General features: G+C 42.5%; 2 protein-coding genes across 7 annotated transcripts in view; one reads left to right on the forward strand and one right to left on the reverse strand.

Annotated features, from left to right (window-relative positions):
• Window positions 1-15,332, reverse strand: part of MACROD2 (mono-ADP ribosylhydrolase 2) — a 987,387-nt gene that overhangs the window by 154,012 nt on the left and 818,043 nt on the right. The gene's annotated exons all lie outside the window — the stretch shown is intronic.
• The window catches only part of LOC310673276 (uncharacterized protein), a 172,110-nt gene continuing 164,849 nt past the window's right edge, over window positions 8,072-15,332 (forward strand). The window contains exon 1 of the mRNA XM_083431590.1: window positions 8,072-8,084. The gene's annotated coding sequence lies outside the window, so the exon portion shown is untranslated. The remainder of the gene's footprint in view (window positions 8,085-15,332) is intronic.

Genomic DNA, 15,332 nt, shown 5'->3' on the forward strand with positions numbered 1-15,332 from the left:
TCACATTTCTTTTTGAGTTATTGCGACCAACATATTTGTGAGCACTCTGAAATTAGCTAGCAGTTGCTAATAGACTGTAGTTAACACAGCAAGCCTTTGACTGGAGTGGTGCTTTAACTTATGCAAGGGCTTTTCACTGGAGAAAGGTTGAGAACTATTGATTAAAATACTTATTTTACTCCTTATACGCCCAAAGAGCTATTATTACCATGTGGCAGGAATAAATAGCCACCTCTCTCTGATGGAAAAATAAAATCTAGAATTATTGGAGATTTAGTTGACATTCATGCATTGCTGGGGGTTAGACTAGAAGACCCTCAGGGTCCCTTCCAATTCTACAATTCTACGATTTTATGATCATTTGCAGCCATCAGAGATTGAGTAGCGGATTATTGGACTCCCCGTTTCAGCTCCACATTGTCATTAGGCATAAGGGCTGCTTGCTTCAGTACGGCTGGCCGGGAGATGCTGGAGAGAGGCAACATGGCCACAACATTTCAACTAAGTTAACAAAGAACTTGCAGTCTGCTGATGTTGAAGTATTGGTCCTGCCAGGTCAATAGCAAAAGCTGTTCAGCAACCCAGGGGACCAAAGCAAACTTTTCTGTATCTAATAAAATCTCCCAGTATATTTCTTTTGATGGCCACTAAAACTCATCAGCCAAGGGGCAGCAGGGGAGTAGCTTAAAATGCATTCATTGTTACCAAGAGATCCATCAGTTTCCAGAATTCATTTTTATGCCATACAAACATGATGACATCAGCGCCATTAATCTTTTCAGCTTGATACCCACTGTCTCCTGAAGATGCATGTCGACCTCCATTTTTCACTGTTACCAGTCATAGGGCAGCTGACACAGCCAAGATAATCCTGTATTCAGCGATACTGGGAGAATGAATGGATTTTGATGAATGTAATTTGCTATCTCAGTGACAAATGGCAAATGTGAAGAGAGGATATGCATGCAAATATTGCTGTGTTAAATAAGGCCTTGTGAAGGATAGTACTTGGGAACTATCCGATAGACAGCTTTACAACAAGCTCGTTTTTCAGAGGCGATCAGTCATCAATTCCCATTAAGTTATCATCCCACCTTTATTGTGACTCTCCATTGAGTACGATGGCGTCCCAGCACACAATTAAACCAATTTTCTAATTCAATAAGCTAACTTCTGGCACATTTCTCCTGCTTTACGACATCAATTGATCAGCACAACAAAGATTTAAAATGTTGCAGTATGTTCAGGAATCAATGCTGCTGTGACAGTAACAAACCTGGATTGTGAGTCTATATTAAAGAGATGCTTATACTGGGAGGGCATATGAATTTAGCATGGCAGTGGATGAGGCCTGGGTCATTCATGCATAGTCTCTCTCTCTCTCTCTCTCTCTCTCACACACACACACACACACACACACACAATATCACCCCCTCTCTCCTTCATTCATCTGTCTTCTATCTTCCTTCCTTCCTTCCTTCCTTCCTTCCTTCCTTCCTTCCTCCCTCCCTCCCTCCCTCCCTCCCTCCCTCGCTTTCTCTCCCTGATCTATGGAAATTGCTCACAAAAGTACAGTCGTACCTTGGAAGTTGAACGGAATCTGTTCCGGAAGTCCGTTCGACTTCCAAAATGTTCAGAAACCCAAACACAGCTTCTGATTGGCTGCAGGAAGCTCCTGCAGCCAATCGGAAGCCACGGAAGCCCCATCGGAGGTTCGAGTTCCAAAGAACGTTCACATCCAGAACATTCACTTCCAGGTTTGCAGGGTTCGGGAGCCAAAACATCCGAGTAAGGCGTTCAGGTGTGACTGTAAATATATTTCAACGGGAACAGACTGGATTACTAATATTCAAGTGGTCCGTTTGAATCACCATAATTACAATGAAACAAACTATTAGAAAGACTGGTGTAGATTTCCCCTCCCCTTTCTAGCACTCCCCCACTACCTTTGAAACCTACCATGGCTTCCCTGGCCCCTAGGAAACCTGCCAGCCAGCTAGACTTACTCCTTTCTATCCATCACATTGTCTTGTGCTCTTTGTGGTTATCTCCTGAGTTCTGCAATCTTCCCCTTGAGAGCAGATGCCAGAGTATCTTCCAGCAGTCGCTCAGTTAGCCACATGCTAGACTGTGTCTTATCTGCCATGCTCTGTGGTCAGCCCTTTGAGCAACCATTTCTAAAACACATAGCTAAATGGTCATCAATTGATATTTTTCCTTTGGCTTTGATTGCTTCAAACATAATGTAAGATGTGGCACCTGCAGAAACAGGGTTGATGTGGACCAGGAGTACTACTCAAGGCCAACGTGGTTTTTGCCAGCTTCATTAACAATCTGCAGATTGTGCAGTTGGGAGGGCATGTTCAAAACTGGATATTTACTATGCATGCAAGCGGCTGGGACACAGATGTCTGTTGGAATACACACAAAATAGTCAAGGGCCAAAATAAATTTGCATTTCTGAAGACCTAGCCCAATCCGAAACCTGTTAATATTGCACCTTAATTTTCCAATTGATTAAAATAAAATCTTAAAGATGAGGGCTTTCTTTATAATGCTGTTATAAAAATTGAGGGAGGGAAATGTTTGCAACCACTTCACATAAAAGAACAAAAATACAGCATATGCCAAGGTTCATAGTACTCCATTTGTTCAACATAATAAAAATAAAGGCACAATATAAAACCTAAATATATATTTATGATGTGCTTCCTTAAAAGAGTCTGTTTACCTGTGTTACACGACTTTAAAATATAATTGTATTTTCAGCCTTCCCCCATCAAATATCTATTTTAATCTTTGATATGAAAAAAGGCAGATGTAATGCAAAGCCTCATGGCAATTTGCCAAGAAGCTTCCTTTCCTTTGCTGGGGGCGGGGGGGGGGGCACAACTCACTGCTATAGTATAGTTTCAACATTGCTACATATTTCTATTAAAATATGGAAGTGATTCAACATTTCATTCCAGTGATCCTGGTGCTGAAATGCAAAGAAACAAGAAACATAAGAGCTAAATTGTATTAAACTGAAGCTGGAAGAAATGGGAGCCTGGAATAGAAATTCAATGGACTTTGAGTTTTGTTTGCATACTTCATAATAACCAAAGAGGTAATTAAAAATAGACTGCTAATACATTTCGGAGTCATTGCTAACCCAAACAGAATGAGTTCCAACCTGGCTTGAAGCCAGGGCTGGCTGAAGACATTTTGGCACCTGAGGCAAGCTACAAAATGGCACCCCACCAGAGAAGAAGAGGTGAGTGAAGATTTACATTAGGAATAGGGGGGGGGGGTGTCAAATCAAACTTACCCAACAGCTGAAGTGGGAGTCAAAGGCTGTTGTGGGGGTGTAAAGCCCAGGAGACCTAAAATGGCAGTCCCCACCATTTCCTTCCCAGCAGTGCCTCGTGTTCGCTTAGAGGCTGCATTGGGGAGCAGCAGGTAATGCATTTCTTGGAGGCTGACTCTGCTGCCCCTGCTGTCTGAGGCAGTCGCCTCGTGGGTACACCCAACAGTTCTTCCCATGTGATAAACCGAACAACAGCACTGCAGATGCTTAATCCTTGCAGAGATGAACAGGTAGAAGAGGAGACAGGTACTAGTCCTTCTGGCTCCACCGTTATCTAGACACCTGAGGTCTTTTGTCACCATCCACATAGGAACTCAGAACATGTGGAGGTCAAAGGCAGAGCCAGCAGGCACAATCCTTCAGGTTAAATGCACACAGATTAAACATTTTCCATGGTTTAGATTTCCTTCCTTCCTTCCTTCCTTCCATTGTCCCCCTCCCAATTTGTTCTTTGCCTTTCCCCTTTTCCTTTCTAATTTATCTCTCTCTTTCAGCTTCTGGTTCTCATTCCTCAGCTTAGCTGTTTTCTCCCTTGCCACTCAGCACCCTTCCTGTGCCCCTGTGAGGCCCTGTCTGCTGTAGATGGGGCACAACTGTCAAAGAAATTCTTCTTGGCTTGACCTTCCCCCTGACAAGGCCTGCCAGCGCTGATCTTATCTCTGGTATCACTCTAGCCTGCAGCTGACACCCTACGGCTGTGTGCAGAAGGTCCTCCAAAACAAAATCGTCCAGTAATTCAGCAAGTGGCATGAAACCACGTTGCCGGTGATGGAATGATTGTTTATCAGGACATTTCCATTATGTTAACATTACCCCAGCGTCTCCCTTCTAGTGTATATTTCATAGCTAGCTTCTCCAGACCTCCGTGTAGCATTTGATGAAGAACATCCGGAGACGTGCTGATACAAGAAGTTATTAATTACCGTTTTCCTGCCTTGGTAATTAAAAATCGTTAGGGGAAAATAAGGTGTCTGGTACCAAGGTTATGAGCAAGATATACAAGACATTAAAAATCACAGAACTGTCACACAAATGTTTTGTTGTAAGATACAAATTTATCATTCTGGTGGCAGGGTGCTGTGTTTTTAAAGGTGGTCACTCTAGCTCAGCAGTACCAGTGAAGATTTCATTACTTTTGCTCATGTAGATGGCCCCCTGGAAATAATTCCTGTCCTTCTATATAAAAAACAATGTGTGGCTATTAGGAAAATTTACAAATCCAATTAAAGCTCATTAGCATGGGTTTACAACAGACAGACGGTAATCTTTACAGCTACCACAATCCCCATGAACTGACACCATTCTAAAACAAAAACTGATCTGCTTTGTGATCAATGGAGACAGAACAGACAGAACGATTTTCAACAGCACTGGAAACCACAGCATAGCTTCTGAGAATGGGCTACCACTGTGTTTCTTTCAACTGAAAGAGCTTATGATCACTTACATGCCTTATGATATGAAACTTTAGTCATTCTCATTCTCACCCTGTCATTCTAATGCCCTGCGCAAGAAAGCACTACCGCTTGTGCAACATGGTTTTGCGCAGTCTCCTGCCCCCATGCTCCCTCCAAAATTAGCTTGGGGGAGTGCAGGAGAACCCTGAAACAGCACACAGGGGCAGGAGAATCGTTCTATCTGGCAAGACAATTTTTTATGTTGATAGAATGATCAGAAAATAATGAGGTTTAATTCCTTCTGCTATTTGGATTCTATGGTCAGTGGTGGAGCTAGCCGCTCGGACACTCAGAGCGGCACACATGCCGTACACCCGGGGGTGAGGTGATCAGCCCAGGGGGTGGGGTGATCAGCACGGTGGCAGTCCGCCTGGGGGGATGATCAGCACAGCAGTGGTCTGCTGGGGATGATCAGCGCAGCAGCGGTCCTCCCAGGGGGGATTTTTGTCACCCCCCTCTGGGATGACACCTGGGGCGAACTGCCCCCTCTGTCCCCCTTCCTACGCCCCTGTCGATAGTGCAGTTATAAGAAAGTTGTAAGGATACCATGATTCCATTTCTTGGCAACGTTATCAAAATCATTCAGTTCACCAGATGTCCAACAGAAATCTTCTTTGGGTAGTAGTGCAAGGGACACTGGGCAAGAGTTGGGGACACAACCACAGTTTGGACATGCAGCTGTGGGTGTGGCCTCGGTGTGAACCAGCCACTGGGACATGTTGGTGTGGTTCACCCCACCTTCTTTGAGTGGGAGAAATGGTTCAAACTGGGGCTCTGATCCAGTTATGGGGGCTTTCTACATGATTCAAGAGGCTCATGGTACTCTACCACCACACAGATTCAGCGTCAATCCTAGCTGATGTATGGCAGCAGTAGCCAATGTGATAGACACAAGATGTTGTGGACTACAGCTTTCATAATTCCTGCCCACTGGTCAGGCTAGCTGGGACTAATGGGAACTGGAGTCCAAAAACATCTAGGGAGCACTATATCCTTGATATATGAACTAGTCTGCAATTTTGCATATTATTGTAGAGTGCTTGGGGAAATACTAGTCTTTTTTCAGAGTTCTAAATTGACTCAGTGATCACTGCACCATGTTATATTGACTTTCATTTCTGACAACATCTTGTGCATTTTTTGTTTTTTTTAAAAAAAAACATGGACACGAATCACAGCTCAGAAAGAGATTTGCAAACAATCCCGAAGTGCTTTCTCAACGGCTGCTATGCTTTCAGAAAATCTGTTGTGTACTGAAAAGTTTCCTTATCTGTTATGCATATGAGCTGTTATGCACACAGGCATTAAGTTTGACTGCAATATTTACATTTTTTCAATACACTCACATATTTATGCCAAACCATTTTCTGTACCCTCATCAAATCCTGCAATGCCACCATTTGCAAATGGCCAAATACATATGCACAAGAATGGCCAAAATTTCAAGACCAACCAAGATAACCACATGCGAGTAAGACTGTTACTCAGCTTTAAAACTACATAATCAATTATCTAAATAGAGGTGTGAGGAAAGCTGGTTGTGGTTGTGGTTGTTGTTGTTATACCTTTACTTTCAAGGAGCTCAATGAGAACAGGATTCCTGGTTAGATGGGCCTTTGGCTTGATCCAGCATGACTATTCTTATGATCAAACAGTGGAAAAGAGTGATGTATAGAAATGCACGTGGAGCTAAGTGTATTTCAGGTTTGGGTTTTTGGTGTGTGTTTTTTTGTAAGATTTGGCTGGGAAAATGGAACTGAAAATCAAGATCCTCCTGCAGGTTGTGCCTATAATCAATTTAAATGCAGATGTTCTCTGGAGGGGACTGATAAATCCTTATGAGAAGGAGTTTGCATTTAGAGTGCAAAACTAAGATAATACTGAGAAATACACTGCACAACTCACTAGGTTTAAAATTTCAGGGCTGTCACATCACAATTATTAATAAACGCCCAGAATCATCAAAATGGCTACAAAACCAAGTCTTGTCCTTTAAAAGCATCAAAATACATTATATGTGTTTCTCAGCAGTCATCAAGGAGTCATTAAGGAGAAAAAACACTTTAATTAAAGTCTATGTTTTCACGTGAGTTTGAGGGCTGGGGTTTTAAGGGGGAAATTGACATAATATACTTTCTGCTTTTTAAAAAAGCACCAGGCTCCCATTATATAAATGTCAAATTTATGCCAGTTATCTCTTTCTGAGGAGGGGAGAGAAATATCTCCAAAGGTTTAGCTTAAAATTAATTTTAATAGATGGTAATAAAACGACAGCTTTCCAAAAGCAGCCAACATATGTTCCATCATTTTACTGAGTATTATATTTCTAAAATATTAGGTACAGCCGCCCTGCAAAATTCATCTTCTAGACCTAGTTTTCCTTCTTCATTTGGAATATTAAAGGCTGCTGTCAGTGAGGCATTTTTTTCTTTTTTTAATACTTGCATTTCTAGTTTCTGCCACAGGTCACAGCTGAAAAACAGCACAAGAAAATAGGCATTGATTTACATTTATTAGAGAGATAGAAAAGCAGATATCCCATTTGCATTTCCGCTGTTTGCTGCTGACATGCCATCCATCCATCCATCTATTCATTATCAAGGTAGACAGTGCCCAAAAATACCAAGTTGTTGATCAAGTGGAAATTTATAGCATTAGCATGGGGAGTGGGGCGGAATGGCGGGGAGGGGGAAAGCATCAAATTCTCAAAGGCACGGCTGCATACAAAATATATATCACTTCCTATTGACAAAATGTCTATGCTAAATGCACAAAATGGGAACTTCACTCCATTCATTAATTCATGAAAATTTGCTTAACCTCTTGGAAAATCTGAATGCGAAGCACAGCCATTTTTATTCACAGGGGCTTACTATAAAAGTCATAAAGAAGCCCCATCATATGTGACAGGTTCCTAGCATGCTATTTGCCATTTCCAAAGCCTGCATAAGCCAGAGGTTTGCTAGCTGTAAAGTATTTTTTCTCAGTAATAATCCAGCTCTCTCATTCAGTGCTGTATGTCTGACCACAGAAGTCCTACATTGTTAATATAATTTAAATATGGGTAACAAGCAGGCTTATCCAGTTTTGTCACACTGAACCTTCCCAATGGTGTGTTCAGAAGTTACAGTGCAAAATGGATGTGTGAGGGAATACCACATTAGCTTCCTGGTTTCCACTGTAGCATCCAAAACAGGATCACCTCCCCAAGAAGTATACAAGAACAGGATCACCTCCTCAAGGAGATATACCCAAGAAGTATATCCAAGATATACAAGGTTAAGGATATGGGTTTTTCAGGTGTGGCTCTCCACTTACAAGATATCCTCACCAGAGGAAGGGGGGAGATGATTTGCCAGTTCCTTCTTCCCCTGAAGCTCCCTTTTCTGTAAACCTGCTCCTAATGGGTTGGGAGAACAGTGCAGAAGCAGGTACAGGGAGGTTCTACTAGCTCTTAGTTCCTTTCACAAACAGGAGCCCTTCTATTTGCAGAAGGCAAGCCTAGATATAACCAATGAACTGTAGATGTGACAATTGCATTTCTTTCTTTTTTAAAAAATAATTTTTATTAACCGACCAATCAAATCAAATCAAATCACATCACATAAATTTCGAATTACAAAGCCGAATTTTAAATTTTGTTGAGGGGACCCATATTTCAAGATCTGAAGGAGGATTCTGATCATCTTCTTGCTACTGTGTTAATGTCCAAATCAGTCCAAACAAAGTTCATAATTCTATCCAGTCTTAACTTGCTGTTTCCACATCTCATCTTGTTCGTATATTTTCTCTTTTTTCTTTATGATCTCTTCTGATAATCTCCTTAAGCCGATAAACACCAATAATAATCCTGTGTGAATTCATTCATAGATAACATCGCTCTTTCCATCATTAATCACAGAACTGTCGTTCTTAAGTCCCTCTGAGGAGTTTCACTCACAATATAAAAACAGCTCTATTTCTCTATTTCTCCTACCAGACTTAAGTCCTCCAACAGAACTTCCAAATATGGCGACGGTATTTTTAACTGCGTCATTCCAAAGCCCTTATACATTCCATGCTCTTCTTAAAGCATGCTTTGGTTAGAAAGTTTATCTCCACACAGACAAATCCACAGCTTAAGTCCTTCAAATGACATTTCTGACTTGTGAGGAGGGGGGGGGGGTTCTTGTTTAATCACATAGAGGAAAGAAAGGAAAGTTTTTTTTCCCTCCCCCATCCAGTCCTTTTGCCATACCAAGTCTTGGTGTATCTTCATCTGGTTAATTCTTGTTCTTCCAACTCATCTTGTTTATCAGAGATCTCTTCTGTTAGCAGTCTTTACTCCCCCTCCTTCCTTGAAATATGTGCATTCGCTTCATCCTAATCGTTTCTTTTGAAGTTCTTGCAGCTAGAGGCGCGGATCAGAGGCAGCGTCCAGGAGCGCCGATATCCACAGAAGGGCATTCTGCCTAGTGCCCCCCATCCCCACAATTTCAGAGGTGGTATAGGGCACAGCAGGCAAGGGCAGCCCCCCCCCCACAATCCTGGGGGGTAGGGAGGCTATTTACTCCCATCACAACCTCCAAATTACCTTGTGTGGGTCGGAGAGATGTTACTGTCAGCCATCTTCTGATGCGCCCCTAGTGGGCCCCCCGACAATTGCATTTCTTGAACTGCACCATACCTGTTATTCTCCATTCTGATTTCAAGATGAACTTGCACCAACTATACACCAACACTGTAAATAATTCAAAGTTGAAGGGTCTGTATTCGTATGGTATGAAGAATCAGAATACAGTCATACTTCGGGTTGAAGTTGCTTCAGGTTGAGCACTTTCGTGTTGCGCTCTGCACTTCTGGGTTTTGCCGCTCATGCATGCGCAGACAGTCAAAATGACAGTCAAATGCATTTACTTCAGGATGCGAACAGGGCTCCGGAACGGATCCCGTTAATATCCAGAGGTACCACTGTAATTTTCATTTGCATCAGCCACCAGCCATAGCAAAATAAAATAAAGTGTACAGAAGATAAAGGTTTTATATGGTATATATCCCATTGCTCGGTCCCTGCTCCTGCCAACCTAGCAGTTCAAAAGCACGAAGTGCAAGTAGATAAACAGATATCCCTCCGGCCGGAAGGTAAACGGCGTTTCCGTGCACTGCTCTGGTTCACCCGAAGCGGCTTAGCCATGCTGGTCACATGCTGTACGCCGGCTCCCTTGGCCAGTAGACCAGATGCCTATGAGAAGGCCACAGGCAGGATACTCCCACAGTGCTTTGCCACAGGGAAAGTGGCAAAGAGACCATCATCCTAGATAATTAGGGAGCTGCCCATTCTGGCTAATTATCCTCCATGCATGGGAGAGGGCTTTTCTGTATGCAAGTTGAGTATTTTAAAAAATTTGGACCTCTTCCTCAGCTTTCTCACAACATATTTTCAGGGCAGCAAATGGAGACGAAAATTTGAGGGAAAGATGTTAAAATAACTGCAAAAGCAAACATTGTTTAATAAAATAACTCTTTTCACTCTGTGCCAAATTTCAAAGCCAAGTGTTTTTAAACGCACAACAAAAGGAGAAGTCTCTAGATGATGAATTTCGCAAAAGAAGAAAAGGACAAAAATCTATAAATTGAAGCACTAGGAACTCAAGAATAATGTATCTTGCTCATCCTGCTGAGTAATGAAATACTACTTAATGGGAAAGGTAGGATTCATCATGTACGTTGATGATGCTATATAAATCACAAATCACATCACTGGGTCAGAATAATCAGGTAGATTTTTAAATTTCCCAATCAATTGACACGATCTGTCAGATAATACTGCCTTGTTAGCAAGGAAACGTTTTGTCAATTAACCAATATCTATGGCATGAGACCTCTTAAAGCAATTATGTGTTTTAAACTATATCTGTAGAAATTTAATATATCACAATGAGACATAGCTCTCTCTTTCCATTTCAGATGGAGTAGATCAGAACTCCTTTCTTCTGCTTTATTGGGGAAGAAAAGTCCTACTGTTCCCTCTTGCATTGGGCAAATCCTATCTAGCTTCCTCCAATGACCCTTTCAGGATGTGTTAGCCTTAGTCGAGGCAAACACAACAAGCTGCGTCACCTTCATCAGTATGCATGGCAAGGGTTTACTTCAACGGGTCAGAGAGGGTGAATGTGCAACTTGTGCACACATCAGAAACATCTCAACCCTACAAGTTCCCCTTGGACATTACAGTGGTCACCAGAAGGGGTCTTCAAACTGAGCTCCCAGAAGCCTTACCTCCTGAACCACCAGCTCTCTGTACCTTCTAGAGAACAGCAAACGCCCCAGGCTGGTGCAGGATAGTTTTATCATTTACTTATTAGGAAGTACACTGCATAGCTGAAAACACCACTGGGTGGCATCTTACCTTGGAATTAGAGCTTCACCAGCCCCACAGTTAGTGATAGACCATACCTCACTCTTCCCTTGGCCTCTTCCTCTGGGTTTGCTTTATTCATTAATTGCTCCAGGAACCAAGGAACTGCTGTTTGAGGCCAGGAGGTGAACAGGAGAGCAGGCAAGATCTTCCCACCATCTACAGCTACTCCTTTTCTCCTGCTAGCTTGAACCTGCTGAGCCTCTTGCCATCAAGCAAGCCAGTCCAAGCAGCTGAGAGCAGCAGGAGTTGCTCATCGCCCCTGCAGCCTATCAACATCTCCTGGCTGCAATCAACATCTCCTGGCTGCAATAGCACTGCCTCTGGAGTTCACCTGTTGCCTCTCAAATTTTAAGTAAAATAATACAATATATTATGTATTATTTTAGTTTTGTTTGAAAGTGGTCTGCTACCAGGACTATTACAGAAAATGATGCATAAGGCTGGACATGCAAATCAGCAATTTTGGCTGAAGATGGCCAACTAGCACTAGATTTAAGAACTCGAAGCTCCTGTTAACAAGTCAGTTTAACTTGAGACAAAATACTAGCATTACCAAAATGGGCCTTCTAAATGTCGACTGCTAAACAAATTCTTTAAGAAACTTTTAAGAAACACTCTTTCAGAGAAACTGGAATGTGTTCACTGGTGAAATAGGACCATGCTGTAAGATGATTTTTTTTATTATTTTTTTAAGAAACCACATCTTAAGATTAACTATTTCATTATTTCATTCAAGTTGCATGTATTTAAAAGATCCCATCTGCCTTAATTCAGAGCAATTTGGAATGTAAAATGCTTTTTAATTTGTCTTTTATGTGTGCTGTTTTTCACGCAGCAGAATATGGGCAGCTCATCAAAAGAGAGCAGAGAGGCTAAATTTTATCTCAATGTTATTGTTCTATGGCTGCAGTGGGCAATCTCATTTCATCAAGGCACAATTACAGTAAAGTTATCTATGTAGATGTAAAAGCATTGCTAAAAGATAATAAAATGAAATGAACCAAAAGAAGTCCTCCCCGCCCCCCACACCATACAAATCACACCAACTTAAGTCATACTGAGCAAGTAAAGTGGAAAGCGGGGTGGAGTTGGGAAAGGGAGAACAGTGGAAAGGATAATGAAAATGAATGAGACAACAGTCGGAAATGGCTGATTAACACTTTTAAATGATTTTCTACACTTTTGATGAGTGTATAATTAAAGGATTTGGAACACTAAAACCTGGAGGCTCATGCAAGGCTGTGCTAAATGGGATCAGTACAAAAGGGATGAGCAAGGGAGACCTTCTGAGGCCGAGTGAACTGCTGCCTTCTAAGACAATCATTACTGATTGCCTTCAGCCCACCCTCTCCGTGAGAACGAAACTACTAATTTAGATAAATCAGAAACAAAAGCTCTCATTAAAAAGCTAAAACCATTTCTTGCTAAGTCAACAGCCATCATGGTGGTACATGGGGGATCGCCACCCCCAACCTATGAACTATCAAACTAGTTGTGGACAAGCACAGCCACTTGCGAGTGAATAACAGGCCGATTTGGGTGCTGTTTAGTATGTCAGATTTCAGTGAGTTCGTTCAATTTATATATATATTTTTAGATGCAAATGTACTTAAGAGACCAACACACCAGGTGCTCAAATGAACGAACGGCAGCACAAATTATGTAAGGGGAGCATGCACCCTGGTCCCAGCACATTCCTGTACATGTTTGGCCCTGTCTGCTCCACCCCTTGCCTTCCTATGTTGAGTGGAAGGAACAGCAGGGAGACGCCAAGTGCAGTCAATTGAATCCTGATTATGCAGGGGTCCAGGCATATTCAGCTCAATGCACTCGGAACCTCTCTTCAAACCTTTGTGCAAGTGCTAGTGCCCACCATCCCATTCCCCTTATACAGTTTGTGCCCTCACATGATCTTTTGAATGCCAGAATGGAACATTCGTTTGAATGACCATTGGCTTCCTTGTACAGTGGTACCTCGGGTTACATACGTTTCAGGTTACAGACTCCGCTAACACAGAAATATTACCTCGGGTTAAGTACTTTGCTTCAGGATGAGAACAGAAATCGTGCTCCAGCGGCGCGGCGGCAGCAGGAGGCCCCCATTAGCTAAAGTGGTGCTTCAGGTTAAGAACAGTTTCAGTTTAAGAACGGACCTCCGGAACGAATTAAGTACTTAACCCGAGGTACCACTGTAAGTCTATCCTGATCTATCTAAACATAAATTCTTGTGTGTTTGGGTTCTACAATCCTGTAAGCTTTCCTGATTAAGCAAGCAAGGCAGTTCTTTCCAAACTTTTCATGTTTGTGACACACTTTTTTAGACACTCATCATTTTGTAACACAGTAATTCAGCTTTACTAGCAAACCGAAGGTTAACCTGTCCATCCCTGGGAGGAGCGTGGGGTGCGTTCGCACAGCACACCTATGCACTGCAGCTGACACACTAACGTGTCACAACACACAGTCTGGAAAGCTCTGAAGTGGGGGATAGTTCAGGGCAAGCTTTGGCACCAGACATCATTGGACAGCTTACAAGGCCCAAGATCACTGGCTGTTGCTGACACCTCCCCCAGATTTTTTTCCTTCGTCCAGCATTTCCAAGCTGCACCAGGCACTTGGATCTAGCTCCCATTTTAATTTCCTACAATGCCCTTGAACAAGCGCTGCTCTGTGGCAATGTAGGAAATTGAAAGGGTGGCTAAACTCAGCCAGTCAGCACTGCTTGAATCCTGTCAGAGCCCACTGAGAAGTGTGGCCCAGTGGGCATTTTCCCCAGGGCCTCCCCCTGAAACCTGGAGCCAGCCTTGGAATAGTTCTGAATATACAGGGTATATACTGGGGATTGTTATGTATTCCACACAAATAGTACAGATCCTGTTCAATGGACATACACACAATAAGCCACAAGCTGTCAGAAATGGTGCACTGTATACCATCCAAAAGAGCCACAGTTTTCCCACAAGAAAAATACAAATACTGACTGAACCCAAGCCAAAACCATTTCTCATTAATATCAGGAAGGTTATACATGGGCAGTGTTCCCTGAATCTGTTTCTGATTTGGTGAAGAGATTGCTCCAAGGCATATTATCTGTAACAGAATTGGACCTTTTACAAAGCAATGGCTGTGGTCTAGCCTCAGCTTTAGCTGCTAACCCATGAACACTTAAAAATTACACCATTTCTTTTGCACATACTGCAATTTAGTAAACTTGCCATTTCAGTTGTTAGGCTAATACTGGACAGCAGGATCACATCCAAGTAGCAATTCCAGCAATACTTCTGGGTGCTATAGATAAATGCATCATTCCATGGGCATATCACTGAAATGAACAACAACAAAACCACCCTCCAAAAATTAGAGGCAGGAGTGTTTTGAGACTGATATCATACGAGGCTAAGTATGATTCTTTACTCAACTAACCCTAACAGGATCCCTCAGTCAGGAAGCTGGAGCAGGTCTTCTAAATCCAGGTAGCTAAAGAACTTAATCAGACTGCCGTGTCAGAAGGTTTGAGGGAAGGGAAAATAGCAGGACTATATTTGCTAATTTGCAGTTTAAACTGGTCAAAAGCACACTGTATGTTCTCTTGAGGCCCCTGCAGCATGAAAGCACCTTGAGAAATCGGGAACTAAGCATAATTTGGATGGTTTGGCTTTCACACAAAAAGTACTGGCTATGTGTGAATTAAGGCTCAGAGAATGCAAAGAAGTGTTCTAAGGTTGAAATCTGAAGCAGGCAGGGTGGCCAGACCTGCTCAGACGCTTTGAACAAGCTACTCATGAAAGCTGTCAGGAAGGAAAGCTACTAGTGACCTTTCCTTACACTTAGATCTGACCATACGGGATCTTTTGCCTATAGGAAGAGCCTGTTCTGAAGTCAGGTCTGAGAGAGCTTGGGTAGTGTGCAAGCTCAAGGAGAAATCGTCTTCTAAAAATCCAAAGAATGACCAGTATTGCCTTGGCATTCTTTCTTGGCTGCAAAATCAAAGAGCACAGCAGATCTTGGGTGTCTGACTCCATCTCCTTGCCACTGAGGGAATCTGATCACCTTCTTTAACTTCTTCTGGGTTAAAACACTCAGCCACCAGGCTAACCCAGATGGGCAACAAATGATCTTCACAGGA

Source organism: Podarcis tiliguerta (genome assembly GCF_965153285.1).
Source record: "Podarcis tiliguerta genome assembly, chromosome: 3".
Classification (NCBI taxonomy): domain Eukaryota; kingdom Metazoa; phylum Chordata; class Lepidosauria; order Squamata; family Lacertidae; genus Podarcis; species Podarcis tiliguerta.